Source organism: Diceros bicornis, chromosome 12, assembly GCF_020826845.1.
Source record: "Diceros bicornis minor isolate mBicDic1 chromosome 12, mDicBic1.mat.cur, whole genome shotgun sequence".
NCBI classification, from domain to species: Eukaryota; Metazoa; Chordata; class Mammalia; order Perissodactyla; family Rhinocerotidae; genus Diceros; species Diceros bicornis.
Genome location: NC_080751.1, coordinates 25249199 through 25255254, shown reverse-complemented (window position 1 = coordinate 25255254; position 6056 = coordinate 25249199). Strand labels below are relative to the sequence as shown.

At 38.8% G+C, this 6056-nt stretch overlaps 1 pseudogene; it reads left to right on the top strand.

The window, feature by feature from the left end:
• Positions 1 to 4131: 4131 nt before the first annotated feature.
• On the top strand, positions 4132 to 5257 carry LOC131411670 (phosphatidylinositol N-acetylglucosaminyltransferase subunit P-like; annotated as a pseudogene).
• The last annotated feature ends 799 nt before the right edge of the window (positions 5258 to 6056 follow it).

The following is a 6056-nucleotide window of genomic DNA, read 5'->3' as shown; positions in this document are numbered from 1 at the left end:
AAATGAAATACTTTGGTATAAAGCTACCCAAATATGTGCAGGACATATATGGAGAAAATCAGAAAATACTGATGAAAAGAAATCAAAAAAGATCTAAATAAATGGAGATATATTTCATGTTCATGGATTGGAAGATTCAATATTGTCAGTTCTTCCCAATTTAATCTGTAGATTCAATATAATCAAAATCAAAACCTGAGCAAACTATTTTGTAGATAACGACAAACTGATTCTAAAGTTTATACATAAATGCAAAGGACTTAGAATAGCCAAAACAATTACTGATGAAAAAAAACAAAGTTGGAAGACTCATACTACCCAATTTCAAGACTTACTATAAGTCTCCGACAATCAAGACAACATGGTAGTGATGAAAGAATAGACACGTAGATCAATGACATAGAATAGAGAGCCCAGACATAGACCCACACAAATATAACCAACTGATCTTTGGCAAAGGGGCAAAGGTGATTCAATGGAGAAAGGATAGTCTTTTCAATAAATGGTATTGAACAAATGGTGATGGGTGTCTATGTGCAAAAAAAGGAACCTAGATACAAACCTTACACCTTATATAAAAAGTAACTCAAGGGCTGGCCCTGTGGCATGGCGGGTGAGTGCTCACCCTCTGCTGCTGGTGGCCCAGGTTTGGACCCCAGGCGCGCACTGGTTCACCGCTTGTCGGGCCATGCTGTGGTGGCGTCCCACCTAAAGTGGAGGAAGATGGGCAAGGATGTTAGCTCAGGGCCGGTCTTCCTCAGCAAAAAGAGAAGGATTGACATGGATGTTGGCTCAGGGCTGATCTTCCTCACACACACACAAAAAAATGCATCATAGACCTAATTGTAAAATGCAAAACTATAAAACTTCTTGAAGAAAACATAGGAGAAAATCTGCATGACCTTGGGTCTGGTAATGAGGTTTTTTTTTTTGTGAGGAAGATCAGCCCTGAGCCAACATCCATGCCAATCCTCCTCTTTTTGCTGAGGAAGACTGGCCCTGGGCTAACATCTGTGCCCATCTTCCTCCACTTTATATGGGACACCGCCACAGCATGGCCTGACAAGCAGTGCATCAGTGCGCACCTAGATCCAAACCCAGGTCACCAGCAGCGGAGTGCTCGCACTTAACCGCTATACTACAGGGCTGGCCCCTGGTAATGATTTTTTAAATATAACACCAATAGCATGATCCAGGAAAGGAAAATTAATGTTTGACTTTATTAAAATGAAAAATATCTTCTTGGGCCAGCCCTGTGGTGTAGTGGTTAAGTTTGGTGCGTTCCACTTCAGCAGCCTGGGTTCACAAGTTCAGATCCTGGGGGGGACCTACATCACTTGTCAGCCATGCTATGGTGGCGACCTCATACAAAATAGAGAAAGATTGGCACAGATGTTAGCTTAGGGCTAATCTTCCTCAGCAACAACAAAAAAAGTCTTCTTTGCAGAACACACTGTTAAGACAATGAAAAGACAAGCCAAAGACTTGGAGAAAATATTTGTAAAATACATATCTGACACAAGAATTTTATACAGAATATATAACAATAAGTCTATAAAATCAACAATAAGAAAACAAACAACCCAATTAAAAAAGGAACAAAAGATCTGAATAGATACCTCACCAAAGAAGATCTACAAATAGTAAGTAAGCATATGAAAAAGATATTCAACATCATTTGCCATTAGAGCATTGCAAATTACATCAACAGTGTGATACCACTACATACGTATTAGAATGGCTTTAAAAAAAAATCCCAGGCCGGCCCCCCGGCATAGCGGTTAAGTGCATGGGCTCCGCTGCTGGCGGCTCGGGTTCGGATCCCGGGCGTGCACCGATGCACCGCTTGTCAGGCCATGCTGTGGCGGTGTCCCATATAAAGTGGAGGAAGATGGGCACAGATATTAGCCCAGGGCCAGTCTTCCTCAGCAAAAAGAGGAGGATTGGCATGGATGTTAGCTCAGGGCTGATCTTCCTCCCACACACACACAAAAAATCCAAAACTGAATACCAACTGTGTGAGAGGATAAGGAGCAAAAGGAACTCTCACTCATTGCTGTTGGAAATCCAAAGTGGTGGAGCCATTTTGGAAAACAAACAGTTTCTTACAAAACTAAACATAGTCTTACCATATGATCCAGCTATCCTGCTCCTGATTTGAAAACTGATGTCCCACCTGATTCAAAAACTATGGCCACACAAAAACCTGCATGTAAATGTTTATAACACCTTGATTCATAATCTCCAAAAACTGGAAGCAACTAAAATGTCCTACAATAGGTGAATGACTAAACAGTCTGGTACATCCATACAGTGGAATATTTCACAGCAATAATAATTTTCAAAAAACGAACTGTTCAGGACATGGATGAATCTTAAATGCATACTGCTAAGTGGAACAAGCCAGTCTGAAAAAAAAAACAACATACTGTATGAGTCCAGTTATATGACATTCTGGAAAAGGCAAAACCATAGAGATGATAAATAGATCAGTGGCTGCTGGGGGTTTAATGTGGGGGAGGCTTGAAAAGGTAAAACACAGGGGATTTTTTTAGGGCAGTGAAACTATTCTGTATGATATTGTGATGGTGAATACAAGACATTAAGCATTTTTCAAAACCCATTGAACTTTGTATCACAAACAGTAAATCTTGGTATATGCAAATTTTAAAAAATCATTTACGAAGTTGGAGATCCCATGATGAAATACAGAATATGACCAAAGAATATAAATACATTCCAAATGTATGAAACAATCTCACTGAAGGGGATAGGAAAGTAAGGTGCTTACCTAAGTAACTTTGGAAATGATAGGAATCTATAAGACTAAAAGCAAAAGGCATTGTATGTAAGTACTGTTTCCCATGGGGGAATGGGTTAGCAATTCTGAAACCACTATACATGTATACTGGAATTGAAAAATTAAATAAATGAATGATGGGTGATGGGAACCAGGTTGTTGTTGGAGTGAGAGGTTACAGATAAGCAAGGGGAAGAAGCTAATCCATGTTGTAATGGATTTGAGTTGGAAATATCAGTATGAACTCACGTTTAACTTAATATGGGTACAAGTGGTTACAGATAGATACATTTCTAGATGTGTGTGTATATATATATGGGTTAGTTGAAACACCCATATTTGTTTGCTCTGTCAACTGAGAGGGCCTAAAAGAAATGACACCCCAGTAGCAATGAACATACCTAGAGTCCAGATCTTGGTTTCTAATACTATTCTCCTATAAAAGGAACCAGAGCTCCTTGGAGAAAAAGCTGATTCTTGGAATGGGACAGGAAAATACAGTTTGAGCCTAGAGCATCTTGTAGTGCCAGGAAGTAAAAGAATGCTCAAAAAAACAAAACCAAAAATCAAAAACCCCACAATTTTGGTCATATGTCAAAGTGATGTAGGAGCCTTCCTGAAAGAGCTCCTAATGGCCAAAGCTGGAACAATTTGAGCAACAAAATGAATAAAGTAGTAAAGTAGTATTGTATTGTAACTTTAAGTATAAAATAAATATTCACGAGTCCATACTGATATAAATAAATGATTGAATAAATAAATAAATTGGGGAGATTAGATAACACCTCCCATACAGAAGAATTGCAAGCTGTAGATATTCTGCTTAAGAGGGTGGAACATAATTCCCGACTCCTTAAATGTGGGCTGTGCATTGTGACTTTCTTCCAAAGAGTACAGTAGGGAAAGAGAGAAAAAAAAAGCGTAACTTTACAGTAGAGAAACCTGACAAACACTATCTCAGCCAGGTGATCAAGGGTAACATCAGCAGTGATAAGTCATACTGATACGATGTGATGAGAATGGCACTTTGCCTCTGTGCTCTGTGGTCTTCCTCCCAAGAACACATTACCCCTGTCTAACCATGAGAAAAACATCAGACAAATCACAATTGAAAGACATTCTATAAAATATCAGACCAGGACTCCTCAAAACTCAGAAGGGTCATCAAAAAACAGAAAGTCTAAGAAACAGTCACAGCCAAGAGGATCTTAAGGAGATACAACCGTGAAACATAATATGGTATTCTGGGTGGGATCCTGATAGAGAAAAAGGACATTAGGGGAAAAGTGAGGAAATCTCAAGTATGGACTTTAGTTAATAAGACTGTATCCATTAATCTTAATAAGATTGGTCCCTTATTTGTGACAAAGGTACCATACTAATGTGTAATGCTAATAATAGGGGAAATAGGATGTGGCGTATATGAGAACTCTCTGCATTATCTTCGCATTAATTCTGTAAATCTAAAACTGTTCTAAAAATAAAAATTTATTTTAAGATAAAAGGAATGGATGTGATCCGTCTGCTGCCCTGGAGTGGGTCCCAGTGCACCTGCGCCCGTTCTGGGGACACCATTGCGTGCTTTGGCCTTTCCCTCAATTTTTCCTCTCTACTCCCACTCCCTGCAGCACTTGTGCAGAGGATTAGCGCTGACATTGTCTAAAGACACTGAGAAAATGGTGGAAAATTCACTGTCATCGTTGCCAGAAAGAGCAATATATGGCTTTGTTCCTTTTTTTTTTTTTTTTGAGGAAGATTGGCCCTGTGCTAACATTTGTTGCCAATCTTCCTCTTTTTCTTTTTTCTCCCCAAAGCCCCAGTACATAGTTGTGTATCATAGTTGTAGAGTTGTAGCTCTTCTATGTGGGACACTGCCTCAGCATGGCTTGATGAGTGGTGAGTAGGTCCGTGCCTAGGATCCAAACTGGCGAACCCCAGGCCACGAAGCAGAGTGCAGGAACTTAACCACTACACCAGCAGGCCAGCACCACAGCTTTGTTCCTAAGCTCCCAATTTGGCTTCACACTGTATCTCCTGTGGGCTTCTACTCCTAAATCTTGGCCAAACCCCTTAGGCTTAACTTTTTGGCCTCAAAAATACTGGGCAGTTGTGTTACCTATCTACCTCCTATAGTAATCCTATAGTAATCCTATAGTAATCCTATAGTAATCGGTTTCAGTAACCAGCTATGTACTCTTATTTGGAGTTAACATGATGAGTACCTCTCCATTTCAACTCCAGTCATATAGTCACAGATAACTATGCTAAAAATCCATAGCAGAAGAAATACCAAGAGAGGCCATCCCAGCATTAAGAGATATTCCTTTTGGTGAAATAAACCAAATGTTCTTTCTTGCAGCCAAAGAACTTTACACCAAAAACTGAGTTATATGTAGACATACTAACACTAAGCATTTATTTATAAGTTTTTGAAACGATAATTTTGACCATAATTATTTTGACTCTCATTAATACCCAATATTGAGATGTAAAAAAAAAGTTGAAATTCTCTTAGATTAAGTTCTATTAATATTGTAAATGTTCTTAAATATTAGTTATTAATGGACACAATAAATAAAATACTACATTACCAAAAAATAAGTAAAAGGAATAAACTATTGATACATACAACAACTTGGATGGATCTCAAGGGAAGTATGCTGAGTGAAAAAACCAAAATCAAAAGGTTACATTTATATAACATTTTATATAACATATAACAATTTATATTAAAATTTTGAAATAACAAGATTATAGAGATGAAGAACAGATTAGTGGCTGCTAGAGTTGAGGGATGGAGGGAGAGGGAGGGCATGAGAACAAATAGGTAGCAGGAAGGATCCTTGTGATGCTGAAACGTTCTATATCTTGACTGTGGTGTTGGTTACACAAATATACACATGTGATAAAATTGCATAGAACTACATGCACACACACATGAGTGCATAAAGCTGGTGAAATTGGAATAAGCTTTGTGGATTGTTCTAATGTCATTCCTGATTGTGATACAGGACTATAGTTATGTAAGATGTTACCACTGGGGGAAATGAGTAAAGGGTAAATGGAATCTCTCATTGCATTTTTTTTTTTTTTGGGTGAGAAAGATCAGCCCGAGCTAACATCCGTTGCCAATCTTCCTCTTTTTGCTGAGGAAGATTAGCCCTGAGCTAACAGCTGTGCCCATCTTCCTCTATTTTGTATATGGGATGCTGCCATACATGGCTTGATGAGAGGTTCATAGGTCTGCACCTGGGAT